The 23,499-nt window shown below is 36.2% G+C and overlaps 1 protein-coding gene and 1 long non-coding RNA gene across 2 annotated transcripts in view; one reads left to right on the top strand and one right to left on the bottom strand.

Moving 5' to 3' along the window:
• SCLT1 (sodium channel and clathrin linker 1) overlaps positions 1-6,895 on the bottom strand; it is a 77,870-nt gene extending 70,975 nt beyond the window's left edge. Inside the window, exon 1 of the mRNA XM_039383460.1 lies at positions 6,733-6,895. The gene's annotated coding sequence lies outside the window, so the exon portion shown is untranslated. The remainder of the gene's footprint in view (positions 1-6,732) is intronic.
• Positions 6,896-18,829: 11,934 nt separating this feature from the next.
• LOC120323666 lies at positions 18,830-23,212 on the top strand. The gene is made up of 3 exons (XR_005564341.1): positions 18,830-18,960; positions 21,846-21,918; positions 22,926-23,212. It is a non-coding gene; the product is annotated as an uncharacterized LOC120323666 (long non-coding RNA).
• The last annotated feature ends 287 nt before the right edge of the window (positions 23,213-23,499 follow it).

The following is a 23,499-nucleotide window of genomic DNA, read 5'->3' as shown; positions in this document are numbered from 1 at the left end:
ATGATGGAAGTGTTCTAGGGGTTGCAGGTGGTAGCAGTAAATTACTCATGATTCAGACCCGTATAAGAGAGTAGACAGCACAATGGCTCTGTAAGCACTGATCTTCGTACTTTTCTTCTTTTACGGAGTCTTCCGAAAGCTCTGTACACCTTTGCTAACCTGTTGACTACCTCTATGTCAATCTTACCATCTGAGGAGACGATGGTGGCTAAACTGCTGGACTGACATGAGCTCTGATTTGCCAATGGTGATATGGGGATGATGGAAGACTTCCTGAGGTGCAGGCTGATAGAAAACTTCTGTCTTAACACAACATATAAAAAGGCGCAGATAAGAGAGTTCGCTCTCTTTGCTCTTCCTGTTGCTGAAGATGACAGCTCCCTCTGGCAGACAGTTTTGCTTGTATAGGCCAGAGCCTGTCTGCTCCGATCTGCCGTTATCTCCATTCTATTCGGGAGGTGTGGGGAGTTAATACTCCCATTCAGGGAAGTATTTAATTCGTGTTTTTTTGTATTTATTTGCTAGGTCTCTATTGAAGGTGTATATTTAGAATATATTTGATTTTAGCTCTTTTTATCCTAGTTTCCCTCTCCCTTTCCCCTTTTTCCCCCTCGGGGGCTCCCTATTGTCTATAATATAATCAGAATGTATATATATAATTGTAAATATATATATTTTTTATACAATCCATTTGATTTCGGTTTCTCTCAGTTTCTATAATTTTTTTTCCTTTCCTCACTTTGCCCAAAGAGGGAGGGAGGGGAGGGGCTTTCACTGAGCATTTGGAGACTTGGTGGGATGCCAGCTCAAACTTGTTCACACTTTGTGAGTTAAAAAAAATCTTAACACAGGCTTAGAAAAAGGTACAGGATGATGCTTAGAGAGTAGGTTTAACAACACTAGTAAAATACTGTTATAAAAAGTTGGAGTGAGTGAGAATATGTGTAAAGGTACTATGTTATACTGTTCCTTCACTCTTGCTGTGACATCAGTCTTATCTGAAAAAATACTGCCCCCGAATTATATAATAGTCAAACCCTCTAATTAGTGGTGGGGAAACCAGTTGGACTTCAGAGTGCATAAATATGGGCATAATTTGTCTCAGAATTGAGGTATTGTGCAATATATTCTCACTGGTAAATTGTCTTTAATGGTATAATTCCCCTGAAGAAAAGAGTACTGCTTGTGCAACTACAAGTACTACTGCAGAATTAGTCATTAGATTGTTCTAGCATATCAGGACTGGAGAGTTCACGTAATGCACAAATATAACATGAAGAGTTAGTAAAAAACAGGTAATCACCCACAATACTAATGGGCTTGTTGCCATGGAAATGTCAATTAAAATTGTTATGAACTATTTCCACAATTTTTTTCCCCTATAATTTTATTCTAAATTGAGTGTTAGCTTTAGGTCAGAGTCTTTTGTGAAGATCTGTAACCCTTCTGCGCTGCATATACACTCATTAGCTCCAGGTACATTTGCAAATGCGCTGGAGTTCTCTCTTGTAGCTACCAGTCTATTAAATAAAGATCAAATTCCCTCCTCGAAGCCCTGCTGTTGTTTTGCCTCCTAGAGAAATGTACTTTTTTACAATTCTAAAAGCTGTCTTGGTCCAAGAATTCTTTATCAGATTTGAGGAATTGACCAGCTGTCAAATTAACAGCTATGAGGAATGCCTTTTATTTTCCTTTGATTTCAGGCAATTGGTATTCAGCCTCTAGCAATAGTCTTATTAACAACAAAATATAAAAAAAATTACAGTACTCTCTGTGTGTATGTGACGCCTACATTTATCCCTCATGGTTTTTTGAAACAAAGGAGAAGCATTTTTAGCCAAGTTTTACTGGCTCTATCGGTCAAGTGATACTGAAGAACTTAAAAGAGCATCATGGGCTCCAGGATCAGTTTGATTGTAATGGCTTGTAACAAGACAACAAAAATTACTGCTAATATTTAGATATTAAATGGAAAGACTTCATAGAGTATCTTTGGTCCAGATAAACTTCTCATTGTTGGAAGTAAAAACAGAGCCTGTCTTTGCATGCAAATTGTGTATTTTACCTAGAAGTCACTGGAGGACAAAGTGCTATTCTTTCCCCAAAATAACTGCAGAGCAGAACTAAGACTTCATTAGCTCTTTCTTCTCCAAATATTTCCCGGTTTGAAATATTAGTGAAGTTTTTATTTGTTATTAGTAATTTATTATTTATTAAAAGTCAGTTTAATTGCATTGTTGAGCTTTCAGGATCTGATCTTGCATGATGACTTTTCCAGTGAGAGGGGTTTGTATGAGAGAGGAAACAGGTTCAGGTAGTTGTTATGTTCTCTGGATACTCTGTGCTGTAGCTGTTTGTGTGAAGTAAAGAACTGGTGTGTTGGCCATAGAAATATTGACTCTCTTGAATTGACTCAGTGAATTCTGGGAGGCCTTTTTCGTTTGTAACATTTCTAAACTGGATGGAAGAGGGGAAACCAGGGAGGCAGACTTCCTACAGTGGAAAGTTAAGCAGAAATCAGTTTGGTCACAGCTATATCTGTACTACCAACGAGTAAAATATTTAACAATAACAGCTTCTTACTATTATTGGGATGGCACAGAAGTTTTGGGGCCAAAGTGATTTTACCAGAGCTTGGGAGCTAGCTCTCAATAGTACAAAAGTTGCTGGGATAATTTTGACGGCTCTGAGATTTTGTATTTCTTAGTATATCCTGTGTCAGATCAGGGATTGGATTTTATTTTTCCTTTTTTTTCCTTTTAACAATATGTTTACAGCCAGTAAGAGTGATGTGGTTAATATTCTTCACTGCTTTCCGAATGTATACCCTGTTTCTCAGATTTCCTATATAAGTATTTGGTATTAGCCAATATATATCTCTTTGTTTGTCTTCTTCACATCCTACTTTCCCAACTCTGTTTCCTTTTTTTAATCACAGTGATATACGTATTATGAATGTCACTTTCATAATACCTAATCTAGCCTGGTATCAGAATAATCTCCTTTAATTTTTATGTACTTAAACATTGTTTCTTGTCCTTTTTTAATATAAAAAGGAGTCAATGGGTAAAAAATTGAAGAAATTCACATAGTAAGTTCTCTGTTTTGGTTAGTGTCTCTTACTATAAAGCACCAACTGCTGAAAAGAAAAAGGCTAGGTAGGAAGGGAGTTTTTTAGAGAAACCAGAATTTATTAAATAACTTTTTCTGCATTGAAATGGTAAAAAGCAAATCTCTGTCCGTTGAAGGTAGAGTCCTCTTTTCTTGTTATTTTATCAGTAGATTCATTATCTTATTTCTTTTCTGAACTGAATTGCATAAATCCATTTACCTGCCCATGATTTTAGTCTAGCCAAATCCATGTGAATTTTATTGCTTCCCTATTGTGTATTTGTTGATTCACCCTTTTTGTGTGATTAGCACATTTCATCACTTTATTGTATTTTCCTTCCTTCAGTTTTATAAGGTGAACAAAATCAATACTAATATTACGGTGTTTCACACGTCGGCTCCTTCCATTTGGATCTGCTTCTAGTCAATAAGTAGTCTGGTTCTCATATGTTGCTGGTTTTTATGCACTTAAGCACCTCATCTACTATATCTCAAGTGCTAAATTGAACACGCAACAGTAATTTGTGGTATTCTTCATTAGAAGTCAAATATTTCTTCCAGTAAGATCTCCAACAGGCTGATCAAAAAGTTGTGTAAGCTCTCTAGAAAGCAAACAAATTCAGAGAGACTATCCCTAGAGGTTACTTGTAAAGAAAAGGAGAGCAATCTTATCTGCTGCCTCTTTGTTCATTCTTGTCTCTGTGTTACAAGGTACTTCACTATATGACAGGACAGTTTTTTAGTTGGTGAAAAGTTATGATGATATTTGTGAACCTTGAAAATGATTTTGTGATTTTAATATTAAATGTCATGGTTAAATGCATGCATGATGACCTTTTGTCATGATCAAGCTCAAGATACACTATACCAAGAAGGCAATCCCTTATATTTGTGCAAAACCAGCAACTTTGACTTCCAATGAATAACAGACTGTGGTAACTCCTTGCATTGATCACTGAAGAAACTAGACAAAAAACATCCAAAAGGTGGTTTTCCTTTCTCCAAAGTAGACCCACCCTTTTCTCCAAAATATTTACCATCAGTATAAAAATAAACGTTCTTACAAATTCATAAAATAAAACATTGCAGTAATGCCAGCTATGCCATGTTTTACATGGTATTTAATGAGAAACCTACATGTGCACCTCCATCTGGGATGAGATTCCTTAGTCAATGAATCTATGAAGAAAGAGCTTGTGAAAGAAGGAGGTAGATCTAAGTATGTGCCTTTCTTTTTGCTAAAATTAACAAAAACCTCCAACATGAATGAATATATACCAGGGAATTTTGTTTTGAACAAGGACTGGACCCTGACAGGACAGTTACCTTTAGAAAAGGCGATTGGTCTCACTGTACCAGTCATTTTACAAAAAAAAGTAATGGTGAGGAATAGTCTAACCTTAGAAAAAAAGAGTTTCTGTAAACAAGACAAACTGCAGAAGCAAGGGGAGGGAAGCATCAAGATGTGAATTGACTGTCTAGAGTCACACCATAAGTAAATGACTTTAGAGGAGCTTTATTTATATCCTTTGAAAAATAATAATTTTTAAGTGACCCTTCAAAAAAAGCTGAGGTTCATATCTTCATGAAGCCTATCCTGCTATATCCAGTGGCAAGTACAAATCAAACAGAATTTCTGCAGTGCCTTTGACTCGACAATAAATTCTAGACACAGAAGGGATGCTATCCTTTCATTTCCACAATATGAATGTTCTCTTCCCATCTATTTCTAATTGATGTACTTTTGTCTGATATTATTGGGACTGTCCATGGGTAAAAATGTCTAAAACAACTTCTCTTGTAAAACATAGTGGATGATGGGCTGGTCTACCTATTGCAAGCACTATGGGCTGAATTTATTTACCTTTAATAAAAGAAGAAGAAGAAAGTCTGTTCTTCTACTTCAACAGAAGCAGTTCTCTGCTTACAGCTGTCTGGTTTTTGGTATTTACCCGATTCGGTTTTAATGCATTATTATAAGGTGAGCTTTTCTTCTGTGTCATTATTTTAGGACTGTCTTCAAGGTCTCTGCAAAGGTAAGAAGCAGGATAACAGCAAAAAGCCCATTCTAGCCTTGTATAAATGTTTGTCCTTTCACAGTAAATATTCTTATGCATATTGTTCTATCTCTGAATTGTGCACTTAATTGTGTTTGTCAGCAGAAAGGACAAATTGGTGTTTAAAGATGCATTCAGGTTTTTCCTCCGCAAAGTCTCTTGGCTGTAAGGAATGGAAGCAATGCCTCCTGCATTTTGCAACACATTTCAACTGAAATATCTTCATCAGTATTGTTTATTCTCTGTTTCCTAATATTCCATCAAAGAGGTGGATTTTCTCTCCTCATAAACCCATCATTCAAAACTGCTATATTCCTCCATCCAGAAATCATCAGTGTCAGCACTAGTAGAAATGAAAAGACATATGGTCATCTCACTGAAACCGTCTCTTAGCTTAGTAAACCTTATGGTGTCCGTAACAGATTCTGTAGGCTGTTGCTTTTCCTTTGAGTAGACACACATGCTTATTTAAAATGAATGCTCAAAATGATCTCATTTATCATCCAGTTAGGATAAATGTCAAGGAGTGTAGGGCATTGTGAAGTCAAATATTTCTGATTTCAGTGAAAATGAAGAATTTTTTTTTCTGGGTATAATTTCCTTGAGGTCCCATTCTTAGTCAGGAGATAAAATTATAAATGATTAAGATACTGCTTTTCATAATTGCATAATGCAGAATGTTTTACATATTTTTAAACTAGAGTACAACCACCATCATAATTTTCTGTGCTCTATTAATTCACCACTGTTGCCAAAATGAGTACCTCACTGTGGAAATAACCACAAACTAATTTACTAATTTTGTGGATCTGAAGATATTTCAGTCCAACAGAATTTCACAAAGGAAGTAAACACAAACTACAGTGTAATATGAAAAACATTCAGGCTATATTTTAATGGTTGCAGGTAGATTCATACTAGCAGTCCTCAAACGGATCTGGATTTCAAAATTTTCAAAGAGTAATAGACAGGGGAATCTGTGAGTTCCTATCTCTTACAAGTCCAACACTGCTCTTTACTTAGCAAGTAAATAACAGTGATGGAGACCAAGAGGAACACAATTCACTGGGAGTGACTGTACCTTAAGGCACAAATTAATTTCTTTTCTTCCCAATGCACTTTGGCATGTATCCATGAATCAGCTGTTTTGAGATTGTAATCGGATTTTGGTGCTGGTGGTGAGGAACACCTCTCCTGTTTTCATATCAACTGACCCATCTCATACACTGCATGGAGTTGTGGTTCTTTGGTAAGAGGCAGAGGAAATTAAATTGTTCAGATTAAAGTAGAGTCTTACTAGTAACATGTTCTGTGGGTGCCTCCTGCTCTCTGTACATAAAACATGCAGAAAAGACAGTTCTATATGTTTGAAAGAGAGAAAAAAAATCATAGCCTGAAATAGCATATTCTTTCTTTCTGAAAAGCAATCATAAAGGCAGCTTCTACGAGTATAACATGTCTGTCAAAATGTAAATTGTTTGTGACTGAAGCACCCTTCTGCAAAGATACATCACCCACCTCTTCAAAAGAGCTACTCTGAAACAAAACTGTGCAGATACCATACCTCATTGTAGGCGAGCCTATAAGCGAGTCTTTAAAATTATCTCCCATGATTTCCATAGAATTCGTGGTAGATTGTATTCCTGGTTGTGTTATTTGTAGTGCAGAATACTGGAAAGTTGATTTAGAAAATGTAGAAACGTAGAAATGCAATGAATCTGAGTGGAGTGAACCTGCCTTCCCCCCAAACATCATCAGAACGGAAATATTTTAACTAGCAATTTGATCCTGCCTTTTGGAAAATTAGCCAGTGCAGATTCTCTCTAGATGGCAGTGGAGTTCTTTCACTGATGGATCTGCTTCCTTCCCCCACCCTCTTTCCATTTCTCCTGGAGACTCATTTTCAGCTATACTGCAGTATGATTTAACAGGGCTTTGATACTGTGAGATGTTGGCAGACACAAATCAGACTTTATTTTCTAAAAGGGTAAGATACTGCTTTTTCAAAGACAATTAACACTTAGGGCAAATGAAATGGGGAGAGCTAAAGTTCAATTAGCAGAAGATGGCCACAAAAATCTTTCTGGTTTACACAGTGTTCATCTAGGGATTGCAGATCACTGGGAAAAGAAAGGAAATAGTAATTAATTTCATTTCTTGATGGTTACCAATAAGATAGCTTAATAGAGCTTATCTGGTTTATTTTCAGTCAAGTGTGACTGGTGCTAAGACCTCCATCAGAGTAGTTGCAAGGCTGTTGTGGCAATTTATGCACCAGACAAATGTTAGCATAGAGACTTGCTTTAATACTTCAGGTTTGGAGTTCACTTAATAAGCTCTATGGTAAAAGAAATATTGTAGCTGGGCAGTCCAACCATTAAACAAACAAGGGCATGGAAAATGTGGAGAGCAAGTGCCACTATTGCCATTATTCATCCTGTTTAAAACAAACAGGTAATTTTAATGTTGGCCTTTGGAGGTCTGTAATATTGCTTGATTGTCTTCCCAGCTGCTGACTTCTCATGTACTGCTCTTTTACAGATCAACAACTATGGATTTAAAGATTTAATAGGACAGGGCTTCAGTGCTGCTTAGATTTATTGGCCTTCATGTTACTCATGTGAGTCACTCTAACATCAGTGAGGCAACTCACCAGTGTAAACCACAAACATCTAAATCCTTTTGAGATCTGTGCCTTGTTTATAAAAGGAGATTTATGTCAAGAGGGCATATAGCTGGAAGGAACCTTTAAGAAAATAATAATAACCCCAAATTAAAGGACTGTTCATGACAAAGTGAAGTTGCAGATTACTCTCTTTGTCATTTAATGGTGATTACACATGGAAATGGTCAGACTTGACTTGAATCTGTGCTTTCCACTTGCTTTTTTGTGCCAAATAGCTTTCCAGACAAGACTAACACTCAAGATTGCAGTCACAGTTCATTTCTATCGTTTTTAAAATAACTCTGGTGAGTTTAATAACCTTTCCTTTTTTGAATAAAGAGTTTCTGTTTGCAGTCACATGAAAAGAAAAAAAAGACAGTGCTACAGGCAGCAAGAGATTATTTCATGCCTACCTACTCAGGGAGGTTTTACAAGAGCACAAGAACCAGGCAAAGCACATAATGAGCAAAGGTAAATTATTATCTGGGATTTTGAATGGACCCTTAGTGTGTGGGAAACTATACTGCAAACTAGTTGTGTGTGGCACTTGCATTTAAGTAGTGATTTATATTATAGCTGTCATCCCAGTCTCATTTCACTGAGACAGCAGGGAAAGGAAGTAGAAAGCACCAGACCTAGAAGTTGTGCTCCCTTGTTTGCTGCTGTGGCATAGAGACAGACCTCTCTCTAGCCATGAGTTTGTGTGTGTAGTGCACTAATTTTCTGCCCTTACCTACGTGCAGCCAACAATCTTTAAAAGTGCAGCAGCCCTGCTCTTGAGCAGCAGGTACCAAGGCACAGTGCCTAATTTGTTTCCTTGAGTTTACAAAGGGAGCAAGGATCAAATGTGGAGCTCCTGTTCCCATAGCTACAGAGGGTATCCCACTTTAATGATATATGTAAATTTTTGTTACGGCAGTGACTCTTAGTGTGGTGATGCTTAACCTAGCTAGAGAGTAGAGAGGTTGCAGGTACATTTACCTTGCACAGTCCAGTCCAAAGAGAGAATTTCACTTGTAAACATGGTAGTCATGTGGGTGCAGTTCTTTCCCTGGACTGACTCATGCAGTTGGAAAGTAGAGAGGTAGCTACTATAGCATGTATATTTTTGTGATTTGTCTTCAGTACCAAAACAATTGACCAGCTTTCTGGGCAGGGTTTTATAGCACATGTAAGCTATATGTTGGTGTGGAGTCATGCCTAGCTGACATCTTACTCTGATTTCATGTTTCTCTAGTCATATCTACTTGTCATGCAAAGAAAACAAGGAATCAGGATCTTTGTTTGGAATGCCCAGAAAAACTAGACAGGTTCACTGTGCCTGCAAAGTTACTGTGGAATACCCACAAGTACTGTGCCTACAACTGATCTGCAAATGTATCATAACACAGTGCAAGGGACGCATAGTGAAGAAGTCACATTTATCTTTTTGCCCAGGAAAAAAAGCCAGCTCTGCTGAGAGCAATTCTGGGGAGTGGTCCTTGGGATGTGAACCATTTTACCATAGCATCTGTTCTGTTGGTCAAATATTGGGGAGCACGAAATTCCAACAGAGTGTGTCTGTAGACAGATGCAGGGAGATATGCCTTTCCACAGCTAGCAGAATTGTGAGACTGATTCCCCTCTCTCCCTTTTTTGGAATTACTTTTGTTCTCCATTGAATGAGATAGGATCTATACTATGCTATTAAAGAAAAAAGAAATTTGGATTCAAGTTTTGTCTTTACAGCTTTAAGTTGGTAAACTTGTGAGACCAGCTGTTCTTTATTTCAGCAAAATCAGGAAATGCAGAGATGAGCAAGAATAAAAAAACCCTGGGTGATCAAAACTAGTCCCTAAAGCTTTGTTTGTGTATAATGTCTTTCCATCTGAGCTAGCATCTGTTGAAATCAATGATACCTCCTTTTCTCTGTTTTTTATGGAAATAGCTTCAGGCAAAATTGGCAAGGTACGTTAGACCACAGTTTCCCAGTGTGTAATGTTTTAGGGAACCCACTCTCCCTCCAGTATATAGAATGTGCAATCCATTGTTATTCATGGAGGAAAAAAGTGAAAAATAGACAAACTACAAGCTCTTATTTATTTGGATTTGCTGTATAGATTTAGCAAATATTAAAACATGAAACCTTTCCTTATGAGCTGATGCCATGATTCATTTCAGACAATCTACCTGAACAGATGCATAAAAACTGACAGCTTTTCGGCAGCTCCAGGGTGGCCTGTGATCATTGTCATTTAAGACTGTTCATGATCCTACTTGTGAGCCACTCAGATCAATCAGAAACTTTCAGAAACCATGCATTTTACTCTGAAATACCAATAATCAGGTAGCTGGAGAAAAGATTTATGAGAAAAATTAAAGTCTTTAAAGAGTCAGTCAGTAACGTATTTGTACTCTCTGCTGCTTTGATCCCTGGTGATAGTAGACCAGAGCCATGAACATGTGTTTACAGAATATTTCTAGTATTTCAGTATTTCCAGTGGATTGTAAGGAAAGCATATTTAAAATGAGAGAATTAATATTTAATTACTATTATTTTGATAGAGGGGTTATTTTGAAATTGACAAGGCTCACTAATTCATCTGCTCTTCTGGTTGGAAGATATATCTTTCATTTACCTTCAGGCTATGAAAGAAACAACATTTTGGTTTCTTGACTTCCTTGGAATCTGCTCTCTTGGGCCTCTTGCCTATTATAAATAGGATTATTGGAAATGGATTCCAATGGATTACTGGAAATTATTTTCTGGGGATTTTGTTAGACATTGGACTACTGTGACAAGGTCAATAGGAATCAAAAAAGCACTCAGAATTAATATCTCTTTTGCTCATTGTTTGTGTAGCTAAGAAAGTAATCGAAAATATCTGTGAGGGTATTTCTTCCTGGAATGAAAAAAAATGGCACGAGGATAAAGAAATCTAATCACCTGTCTCAAGGCCATTGTTCTATTATCATGGAGCTAGACAGAAGTCCTATAGTGTTAGAAACCCCATGGAAACATGATAATGACATTGGCAACACAGGCTTTGTCAGGACTGGGATAACTATGCATTCCCAGTCTTTCCTTTTCACGTAGAAAGACCCCGAAGAGTGGTTCTTCTGGAAGCTTACTTGGTTCTTCTGGAAGTTACAGGAATCTGAGGCAGTACAGCTTTGAGGAAGGAGGTAGAGAACATCAGGAATTGAAGGTGACTGGTGTGTTGGTGGAGGAGGCTTCCTGATAGAAAGCTTATAGTAGTCTTCTTTCCTTGGACAGATCTAAAAGAAAGAGAGGAGAGACTTTTTTTTAATTTTTCTTTTCAAGTTTTTTTTGCAGACCAGCCTGAAAATGAGAAGGGAAGAAAGTCTGATGGGGAATTTAGCTGAAATATTTTGTCACACTCATCTGATGCAGCAGCCAACAGACTGTGGTTATCTGTACTGAATGTGAATGCTAAAGGGGCACTGAATATCCTTATCCAGTATGAAGTACGATTTGAATAAATATAAGCTGTTTCTTTGGTTAAAGCCAGACCCAGAAATGCTTCTTTACACATGTGGATACCAACTCTTGAAGTATGTATTTGTTCTGTAACCAAGAGAACCCCAAAATATTATTGGACTTTGGAGCAGTTAATTAATTAATCATGAAAATGAGTTCACTGTGAACCTTCTTTTTAACATAGTCCTAAGTTTCATGTGCTTCAAAAGTGAAGTAAAATCCTGCCTCATTCCATTCCTAGTGTCAAACTCAAAACAGTCATTGCTATTCTTGTTGCACTTGCAAAAATATAATTCAAAAAGTCTTATTTTGCAGTTCCTGAGGGAAGTAGTAATACTCAGGTTTTAATTTATTATTTTCTTTTCAGCAATGCTTAATTTAAGTGCTGATGAAGCAGCACATATTGAATGATGCTGGATTTCTCTTATGTAATTCATGCAGTATTTATATCACATTTCCTATGCAAGGAGTTTCAAGTGAGGAATTTAAAAATATTTGTCAAGCAGATACAGTTTCCTGAGGGTGTAATATTATGTTCCCACACAATATTATGTTGAAGAAGTGATCAATGGACAAACTTTAGAAAATCTGCGAGATAGTCCATCTGTGTTACTCTAGGTTGTTTCATATTTCATCATGTGATTCTAAACATTTTTTTTAAAGAAGGAGCTCTTTTCTTCTGTTTTTTATATCATAAGGAATAATGTGCAAGAGAATATGGAGTGTGCCAGAGTCCTTTCAGATTCATCATTTCAATATTTCCTTCTACCATAATGGTTTAATTAGAGTAGTCTTCTTTTGGTAAGGGATTTGTATATCTTTAATGAAACTGAAGAGCATGAAATGTGGTTTCCCTGCTTTTAAATGAAGCTACTTTAGAGAAATAAAATGAGAAATGAATAAATTGTTGGAGTCACAGTACATGAAATTAAGAGAGCCCTTGACTATATTGGCAACAAGTTTTTTCTCTAGTATTTTGATGACCATAGAGTGGTTGTAGGCTAACTGTGAAGAGATTTTCTTGTTTTGGTTCATATGCCTTATATTGGCTACAGGTTATTTTGAGGTATCCATGGTCCTGATTCTCCAGTTGTTTTAAGGCAGGTCTTCTGTATACAGAAGTATCTGCTTGTTGATTTCAATGTACCTGCTTGCAGACCTGCATAGATCTTTGTCTTTTCCTGTATACAAAGAACTGCAGAATCAGAGCCATTGTTAGGATTTTTGAAAATTTTCAGTGTGGTTGTGATTTCCCAGTCCTCTGTAGAAGATCTAGTGCAATGCAGTGGGGTCAACTAACCTTGGAGGGCAAAGACCCACCCAACATCTCTCTCACTCCTCCTCCCCTGCAGGACAGGAATTAAAAACAAATAGGATAAGAAAACTCAGAGGTCAAGCTAAAGACCACTTAGCAGCTACTGTTGCAGGAAAAAGAGACAACTTGAGAAAGACTAAATTATTACCAATTTAATAGATAAGAGTAGTGAGAAACAAAGACAAACATTAAAACAATGCCTGTCCTGCCACATCTCTCCTTTACATTTTCTACCCCTACAGAGCAGCATGGGACAATGAGGGGGCATGTTATGTTCTGAAAATTTTCCTTTCAGAAGTATTTCTCATGAAAAACTCTGCATGTTATGAAGCAAGTTGATATTTTAATCTAAAATGAAGATTGTTTTTAAATAATAAAGAATTCTTTTTTTAATTTCTCCACAGCAGACTTGCTTAAAAATGGTCACTATGGAGGCTTTTTCCTGCAAAGTGTGCTTTCATCTAAATCAAAATGTGTCACCGAAATGTGCCATTTTGAATTAAAAAATAAAATTAAAAAAGGAAACACTCAAATTGAAATTACCTGTTACTTACGCATTTTGTATTAGAAATCAACTTGGCATCTATGACCATGTGCTTAATACCCAAAAAATAGGGGCATACAGGGTTTCGTGGCTGACTGGAGGTCATACAAAATGGTTCCCTGTGTGCTTTCTTTGCTCCTTCTCAGACATGGCACACACTGCAAACCACAGAACACCCTCAATATTTTCTAGCAAATTTTAGACTTTTCCATGGCTTCTGGAGACTGAAAAATCTCAGAATCCTGAAGCAAAAGAGGGAAGAGAAATTAAAAAAAAAAAAGAAAAGAAAAAAGCTGAGACCTTAAAAAAGTGAGGAATAAAATCAATCAGATTTAAATCAGTTCAATAAGGTTAACAGTGAGAAAGGGAAATGAAACATTCTGAGAACTGAAAACAAAGATACAATAAATTTGAAAATTCTGCCTTTCTGGACTATTTTGGAAGTATTTTTTTAAAATGGAAAAGAAGTTCTGATTTTCTGCCACCAAAAAAAAAAAAAAAAAAGAAAAAAGAGAAAAAAGAAAAGAAGCAAAAAAAAAAGTGCCAAGAGACATTTTAATGAATAGGGCTAATTTTAAAGGAGTACTCATCGAACGGATCCAAATTCTAGCATTTTTTTAAATAGAACATTTCTGTTTCAGAGCACATGGACAGGTGTCATCTTCTTTTGAATTGTGACATTTCCTCATTTCATTTTAAGCTTGGTATATGCCTGTGAGCACTGTTTCAGTAACTTAAAGACAAGTTTCTTATTCTTGATCACTGTTTCCCTAAAGAGAAAGGGGATGTATTGATGTAACCAACTGAAGATCTGGCCTGTACATGCACACAACCTTATAAATTTAAATAAAAATTCAGTGTCTCTTGTGGGAGATGATTTTAGACATACGTCTTCAGTCATTGCTGCATGGTAACACATTTGGACTGGTGTTCAGCACCAAAAAAATGGCAAAGAGCTCATAAGCCAATTTTTTATTGTTTTAGTGGGGATGATGAGAAAAGACCAACTTTTCTCGATGAGTCTATGAGGTCTGTTAAGAATTTGGAAAAGAGGACCATGATTTGGTCCTCTTAAACTTCTAGCAGTGTAAGCTTGACTGCATGTGGTGACTAAATGGCAAATCAGTAACCCTTGCAAAAAATGCTCAGTCTTTTTTTCTGTCTTGGAAATTAAAGATCAATTCATGTAACAGAAAAATGACGATAAATCAGAAATACTGATGCATGAGAATGGAATTGTAATTTTTGTGAGAAGATTGCCAGTTCGCAGGATTTAAATTGCATGCAAACTCTTTTTTTACATCTCTCATTTAAGAAGGATTGTCTTCAGGGAGGCTTGACTTGACATTGGCAAACTTCAAAGACATGAAAATGGATTTGTTGTTGCCTTGAAAGTGATTCACTAGCTCTTACTGTGCTGTTTCTTTTATTCCTAGGAACACCAGTGGGATGCTAAATTTACTTCTGTGTGAGACTAAAGGTGCTAGTTACACAGCAGCAGTAAGAGGTGTTGAAGAACAAAGAGGCCATGCAGAAAGACTTCTGTTTCCTAAAGAAAAACTTCTTATTTTTGAGATCAAAAAATTACAAAGGATGATTTTAAGTATACTGTGATGCCTCAGAGATTTTTGGTTTTTTTTAACTTTTGTAGATTTTAGAAGTAGTTGTGTAGTGAATGCAGATTTTAATGAGGCTGTATAATATGCCACCCTTCAGCACAGTAGTCTACACATTTACCCAACCCTATTACCCCCTTTCATATCTAACTTTCTAAATTCCTTAGCTTGTTGAGACTTCCCTCAAGGTAGGTCTTCTTTCTGTTTAAGAACATTTGCACCCTGGTTTGAACAAAAAGATACATCATAGTCAAAGCATCCTTTAAAACCCAGAACTTTGGAGGAGCTCCAAGGTCTCTGCGTGCTTCGAGGAAGAGGAAGATGAGAAAGAGGGGTTCCCAGAGACCCCTGCCTCAATTTCCAGAGGGGTGTGCTGGAGGAGGATCTGCGGAGTGGATAGAGCTGGGATTGGTTGGGGTAATACCTTCAATTTTATCCCTTGGGCCTCAGGTCTGAGATTAAAGAACCTACTTCCTTTATCTTATCTCCTGCACTAAATTGGTCTGGAGTTTTTTTCTCTGCGGTCTCTTAAGGTAACACTGTTTCACGAGGTTTTCTTTTTAATTAATAAAATTCATTCTAGAACAGATGTAAGACATTTGATTCATTTTATTATTTAAAACTTGATACTCATTAGACTAGGAGGTCTGTGTGCATTTAGGAGAGCTTCATCCTGTATACACATAATTTTGGAATCTTATCTCATTTTTTGAGATAATATAGTAATGTGTATTACTCATATTATTGAAATATAATATATATTGCTACTTATTGGACTTTTTCTACTTTTTTTTTTTTTTGAAAGGACCCTGCATATTTTCTTTTCTAAAACCTGTACATAATGGTGATTATTTTTTTAATATTCAAAGGGCAGGATTGCTTATTTTTTCCAAAGGTGTCACTGCTAGGTAGTATAAGATGGTGTAGTTTCTAGTATCTGAACATTTTGTCAATAAAAGTCAAGGCATGGCGTGAGAAGATTAGGAAGATAGTGTGAATTCCGAATTCTGCTAGCACAAGGACATTGTTCTTCTAACATGGCTAAGCCAACAATGAGTTTTCTTCCCTGAAGTTGTCTTTGAGCAGAGGCAAATTTTTTTGCCTTTAGCTACCTGGGAAGAAGTATTTGCTTTTATTTAATTTTACTATTTTATAATATATTTATGCTTATTGCAGCTGTATGCTTTGGTATGTATTATGTTGCTACTATATACAGATAAGCAAATTACAGAAACTAGTTCAAGAAGAGTGAATGCTTACTGTAAGAGAAGCATAACATCGATAGTCTCTCTTAGTTTAGAGACTGGAGATGCAAGAATTTCTGTTCTATATCACATAGTTTGCTTCTCTTTATCTGAGAAAAACAGGAGAACAGGTTGAAATTGCAACCTAACCCATAGTTTCAAGTGGCAATTTTTGAGAAGTGAACATCAATAATATGTTTTAGAGACCATGAGATGAGGTTTATAGGGGCTTGAGGTTAGACCATGAGGTTTATAGGGGCTTCTAGAGAATTTTTTTAAAATAAAGATATGTTTCCTGACTGTAATCTTGAGATCTACATTGACTTGTCTCTCTTAATTTTCTTGTCTCCTGAGCGGGGAGAGAAATTAATGTAGATATAGCAGATCTATAAAAAATACTAACATATGGCTAGTTGCATTGAGTAGTTTATTCATGCCTTGTCTAAAATAAATTTGCATTTATGGATTGGCAGAAACACACATATTCTTAGGATGCCTGTTAAAGTGTGTGGTACACCACCAAGGGCTTTAATGACTAAGCTGTCAATAGATATTATTAAATCCTAGGGAGTAAAAAGCCTCAAAGAACGTTGTTATAGTTTTATGAAGATTAGATTTTTGTCATCTTTACCTGAACTGGATTTCACTGTACTCTGTGTGTAATCCTCTGATTCCTTAGTTTGCTCACAGAGTGAGAGACTAAAGTATGGGTGGCCCTTAGGTTAGACATACCATGTTACTGTAGTCTGAGCTCGGCTGTTGACTGTCGTCCCTTCCTCCTGCCCAAGAAACTGAAGTGTTTCATTTAGCTTTAGATTACAAAGATAAAGAAGGCAAATTTCTGGAGCAAAGTCCCTTGCATTGTCAAATATGTAACAGGGAAGGGACTAAGCCAAGGGAAAAACCCAGGTTCGAGAGATTCTGGAACGTGAATAAACCAAACACCGTTGCTAGTTGGCAAAAATAGCTATTTATTAGGAAAAAGGTGGCAAACAAAGGAAAAGGAAAAACACAGGCGCCTGAGGGGAAAAGGATTGGGGCGGAGGAAAAAGTGCATAAAAGACCCTAGGAAGAAGGCTCCCCCCCGCCCCTATACTCACCCAGCTGTCACCTATTAACAAGTCTTACCCATCCTAACCAATAATGAGGTCTCTCTGCAGCAGCTGCGGGTTCATGGGGGGTGGCAGGCTCCCACTTCAAGCAGGCATCCCCGCTGAAAGCAACTTGGTCCACCGTGAAGAGCCGGCAACCCCCAAGAAGCGTCTCTGCTTTTTATAAAGTTTTCTGAGAGCACCTGCCCTGGAGAGGTGTGGCCAGCACCGCCCCGTCAGGGCTCTGAATCTCACTCCCTTGGTTATGTAAGTGCACCCCTCCTGCGCCTGCGTGAGCACTTTGGAAAGTCCCCCACGCAGGCGCAGTGATTTTGGGGGGTCCTTTCAATTGAGGCTGTGGGTTTACTCCATCACCTTCCTCCTCACTTTGTCCTCCAACTGCCCCTGACGAGCAATTGACCAATCACAACAGACCAATTAAAACAGTTTACACAGAAGCTCTCCCTCCAAGGCCAAGTTCACTGCTTTATCAGAAGACTTGGCAGGAGAAAACATAAACTAACTGCAGGTGGCTAGGGCCAAACACAGACCAAAAAATACCATCCCAACTTCGTCCTGATACAGTCAGGGCTGCATCTATTATGGTCATTAAGCCAAACAAAAAAAATAATTCTGTAAAAATACTGTGAATTTCAAAAAATTATTTAAAATGTTCAATATGCAGGTAAAGAATATGAGATTGCATTATATTTTTTCAAGTTTTAAAATCTTATTGTAAGTAGAGGTGCTCCTCTAAACTGAAAAATTGGTAGAAAAGGCACTTGCTGACTGCATAAAAAATTGTATTTTAAAAAATAAGAATACAGCTGCAAATAGGCAGTCTGCCAGCCTCTGACGGACCAAACCATGCATGCAGAAGGTCTTCATACTATAAACCAAAACAAAACAGAGCACTATGTATTCCATTTTTTGGAAAAATACTTGGGGTTTTTTTGCATTTATATATGATTTCAGTTAGAGAAAATTATGTCTTGATTTGGCCACAGGTAATAACCCAAAGATTACCATTTTTTTTCTCCTGCAAGCAAAGGAAAAGAGATTTTCTGTGAATATATGAAATTTCACATCAGGCAAAACTTGAGATTTTCATTATATAATTCTCAATAATCTTTATTCAAATTGGTAATAATCTGTACCTAAAATAATACGTTATAAAATCTTTGTTGTTTTTTTAGGTAAAAAACATCATTTCAGAGAACTGAAGTAGTTTCAGAAAGTAGTTTCAGAAAAACTACAACTACAACCACAGCTTTAGTGTGCATTTAGTGGAAGCATAAGCTTCTCAGAAAAATTAGTAAGATGCTTTTTTATTTTACATATAAACGAAAAGCAGCTGAAAATCTGGCCAAATAACAGAAATCTTATTGGATGTAAATTTTCATAAAAGAATTCCTTCAGCAAAAAGCTGCCAGAATGCTTTGCATGTATCAGAATACTTTTCACTTATCAGAATGGTAAAAAGAAAATTATGCGGCTTCATATAAATTTTATCATTTCATTTACATGGTCCTCCTACATCTACAAATTTGCTATATAACATCACACATAACAGTTTTTATAATCTAAATTATATCATAATAGCTAGTTCAAGGTGATGATTTTGTTGAGGGCTATACTTCGTGAAAAAATGTTTGTTTTTCTAAAGTATCCTGTTGATGGGACTGTTCCCAAGAAGGGAGAGTTAAGGAAATCCCTGTAACATCTTTGAATGAAATGGATATTTAAAAAAAGCAAAGAGAAATCAATCCATCAGTCCCGAGTTCCACATTGGACTGCCTTGAATTACATCTGAAAGAAAACATTGTCTTTCTGAAGGTAAGAATTCACTGTATGCTACTTCCTTCTCATTTCATCTGAAATAGCAATTCAGCCCTTTGGTTTGTTACTTTGGCATATCTTCAGTTAGGTATATGCTTTTTTACCTTCTTTGAAAAAAAAACACTTGTATAACTCAGAGGTTTTCCTGAACATTATTTTTAAAAAATGACACTGGTTTCTTTGAAGCATTTTGCTGAGTTGTTAAGGACTTGTTGAGGTTAATTAAAAAAAAAAAAAAGGGACTGAAACTATCAGTTAGTTACTTGCTTAGTCTTCTTAGACTGTTTGGGAAATGCAGATGATTTATTTTCTATTGGAGACTATTTGTATATACACCATGTTGTACATATTAGGCTGATGCTTAATACAGTACGTTAAAAAACAAGGGTGTATCACTTCAGCTTCTAGATTCAGCAAATTAATTTTAATGCACGTACAGTATGGAACTTTAAGTGAAACTATATTTCAGATACAGGAAAAAAAATCAGGCCAGTAATTAGAACCCAACTTTCCTTGCATTAACAGCAGCCAAGTCATTCATTAAGTCTATGTAGCAGAGTAACATGGCAACATCACACTTGATTGAAATCTTGGCCAAGTCTGACAGATGTTTTCAACTCATTGTCAATCTCAAGTATGTTTTAATGAGTTTCAAGTGGTTGGAGCTCTCCTCTGCAGATGCCACTGTTACTGAAACCGTGAAAAGGATCTTTAGGGCAATGACAGCATGGAAAATTCTTTTGATAAAGTGATGTGTCAGAACAAATCCTTACTCCTTACTAGTAACACAAGTGAGTTAATCCTCATCTTGGTGAGGATAATCCTCATCTTTTCAATGGGTTGAGTTTGTGCAAAATCAGCTGGGTTTGTGTGAATACCCCAAAATAAGGAAGCATTTGATTCTTGAAAATAAGGATGACATTTTGGAAGAGAGAATTATTTAAGGTTTTCTGTTAATAATTGTTTCTGTATTACTCAGAAAAAAATTGTGGAACAATTAATTATTTTGCTTACACTTCTGTGTCCAGGTAGGAGTTGGAAGAATAGAATCATATTGGCGTAGAAACAACAAATTCTTTTTATATTGGTGAAGCAGAAATGATGCTGGACCTTCCAATTTCAATACTATGACAGAGTCAAACTGGATCAAGTGCAAAGCTGCTGATCATAGCACTAGTTTGATCTAGTTTGACAGTGGTAATGCACTGAGTTGATAAGTGGCATGACTGAGAATACAAGGGATGACTAAGGTGGTAGTCCCTTTGATTCTTCAATCTGATAAGGTTTATTAAGTCTTTGCTGGGCAACAGACCAAACTGATGTAAAATGAGTTTTGGTCAAACCAAGTTTTGGTAGATTGCCATGAGTAAAGTAGAACTACCTAAAAATTGGGGAAGGGATTGACTAAGCCTTTTTATAACAATTTTCTCTTAATTTTCCACCTGCCCATTTGTCTGTTCTTCCTAGATCTTTCTTCTTTTTATGCACAATATTTGCAATGTTGGAAGTCCAGTGTGGAGTAGGATATATTTTGATATTTAGATGTATTTAGAATTAATAAAGTTGCAAGAAACGAGTATGGAGAATGGATAAGTTCTTTTCATCCTCCTTAAAATGTTATACAAGAGCAGGTTTATCCCTGAGGAGATGATAAATTTTGAACAAAAACCATTATTATCTTTATTGGTCAGTTGGATGTGAGCAGCATTATGTCATTTAACTTATTTGTTAATAGCAGACTGAAACACCACTAAATTTCCCAGTGAAGTCAATATTTCAAGATTAATCATATTAAAAATCATACTGAACCAAAAAAATATGTCCTGGAAATTTGTCATTTAGAGGTCTATTAGTTTATGTGTCAATTGCAGTAATACTGAAATTTGAAACTAAAACTTTGTGGTTCAAACGCAGCTCTGTGGAGGCAGCTATTTCTTTACTTTTTATTTTTTTATTATTTTATTTTTTATTCTTATTATTTATTTTTTATTTCTTTACTATTTATTTTTTTATTGGGTTGTTTTGTTGTTTTCATGTGTTTCTTTGTTACCTTAGTAACCTCTTTGGAGGATTAAAAAATCTTCCTAATAGAAGAAAATATTTTGGAAATATGAAGCTACAGGCTCTTTGTTAACATAGTATTTGTGGACATATTTGTCAATATATTCTTTGCAGGAGTAGCGTATCAAATGAAGTTCAGTATTGCCCAATGTATGAACTTCTATTTTATGTAATGTTTGCTTGGAATTGACTATGTTTCACAACATCCTTTTAAAATGTGAACGACCCACTAATTGTGCTAGCTGGAAGTTTTACCTGCTTTAATGACTGTATAATGTCAGGGCAAAGAAGAGGGAATTAGTTGTGAAGAGAAGCTGGTCAAAATATTTTTTGGTTTTAGGGGTTGTTGCTTTAACAAATCATGCAATATTTTATCTCTGGTTTACAATAGTTCCCAAATAAAATGCTTTTTCAGAATCTTTTTGCTGATACTAAATCCACACAAAAGCACTTTTTGCGAGCAAGTTTGAGTAAATGTCTGGAGTGTACATAAAGTGATAGTATATAGACATTGAGAAGGAAACAAACCATAGAGAAGACATTTGGAATTGGATTCTAGTATATCGATATCAAAGAGGACTCAAATTAATCAAAGGACTTATTTTAGTTTCTTAAATAACTAAACTATGTAAGTAAAGAAGGACATATTTTCAGAAATTACTGTATTTATTATTAGGTGATTTAGTATACAGATTCGATATTATAATGTCACTGTCAAAACGTTGCTCAGACCAACCTCTTCAGGGATTTGGCCATTTGGCTGTTGCTTATGTCAACCTTTTGAAGCTGTGTAACTTATTTTTGGACTTCTCCTCTTCCAGCTTTACTGTTATCATCTGATGCACACCCTGTGCATGGCTGGGGAACATGAGCATGAACAGTACATGACCAGAGGTACTACATAAATTCATGAGACTTCCTTGCAGCCAGCTACAATGGAGAAAATAGTTAAAATGAGTTGCAGTAGGTTTGGAGGTAACAGGACAAAGAGGGGAGAACCGTGTGGTTTGGAAAAATTTGCTGATTACAAATTTTGATAATCTACTATAGAATAATTAATATCACTATTCTTACTTAATCACAACCCATCAAAATCAAGTACACAACTTATTATTTATTTTAACTTCAGCTCAAAGAAGAAAGGACAAATTTCCAATCTTTTAATCTGTTTCACTGCTCTGTTCACCTGTTCAGATTCTGTTAAGGTTTCTGGAAAGCTTGCATTAAAAATAAGACAAGTTAACTTACCTTTTTACCACCTTAATTCGGCAACAGGATATTCTGCTTCAGTTATCATGAAAGTAAGCCTTTGAGAAATCCAGCATTAGAAATATGGGTTAATGTTTTCATTGGAATAAATCACACTTTCTGTTTCAACTTATAAAAAGGAAAACCAGTTTTTTGCTTGAGAAGGCTCTGGTGCCTTTGAAAGACATGTGCTGATTAGTACTGGTGTATCACGAACAGGAACTACTTAAGGTAGAGGACACTTCGTATTCTTCCCCTCTCCATTGGGAATTGGCAGGTATATCTTCCACCTACAATAAATTGCTTTTATATTCTAAATAATATTTTAAAATAAGAAATAATATTAGGGCAGCTAGAGAAGCTATTGACTGTAAGTAGAAAATGTCCTTTCCAAATGCCACTCTAGGTGACTGAAATACAAAAATAATCTGTGACATCACTAGCATGGCCAATAAATATGTCACCTGGCAAAGGAAGGAATGAATACATGTAAATGCGGTTCTTAATTTAGCTTCCATGTGAACCATGGCACACAGAAAAGGGAAGGATCAAATGGAGGCATCACATGCAAAGACCAATCTGTTGAACTAGTAAGTGAAAAACCCCAACTGTATATTGCATAAGACAGCATCAGATTTTCTGTTTTGTTTTAGGAAAGAAATTGGAATGGCAGATATAACTTTCACTTATCCGGAAGACCAAAAAGTGGTTAACAGTGCTCTTGCAGCCCATGGATAAGTATGTGTGTTGTGGTACAGTTCTAGGTTCACAGCTGAACAGCAGTCTATTCACCATGGTCTCTCTGAGCATCATAATCTGTATTTCCAGTGATCCTTGCCAAGAATTTATTATTTTAGATATTATTGGAAATACAGAATGGGGAATAATGGGAGCAAGGATCTTGGGGGTCCTGTATCCAGCTGAGACCCTGCTCAGTTTAGTAGAGGTCAAGAGAAGAGCCAATACTCTCTTTTAGTTACCTTTTTTTTTTAATTATAAGTGCTATTTGATCATGATGTATCTGTGTTATCATCCTAAAGAATTACATAGAATTTTTTTTTGTTTCAAGACTTTGCTCTGTGAAAGTTCTGACAAAAGGAGTGGGACAACATATTTCCTTTTTTTTTTCTTCTGATATATAAGAAATTTTCAATCATCTTTTCATGCTGGAGGAACGTGAGAGACTGGATTCAAATCTCATTGGATTATTTATTGGGTCAAAATCCA

Source organism: Pipra filicauda, unplaced genomic scaffold (assembly GCF_003945595.2).
Source record: "Pipra filicauda isolate LSUMZ 115617 unplaced genomic scaffold, ASM394559v2 scaffold30_size5312502_pilon, whole genome shotgun sequence".
NCBI classification, from domain to species: domain Eukaryota; kingdom Metazoa; phylum Chordata; class Aves; order Passeriformes; family Pipridae; genus Pipra; species Pipra filicauda.
Note: the sequence above shows the minus strand (reverse complement) of the source record. Positions and strands in the feature narration are given on the sequence as shown.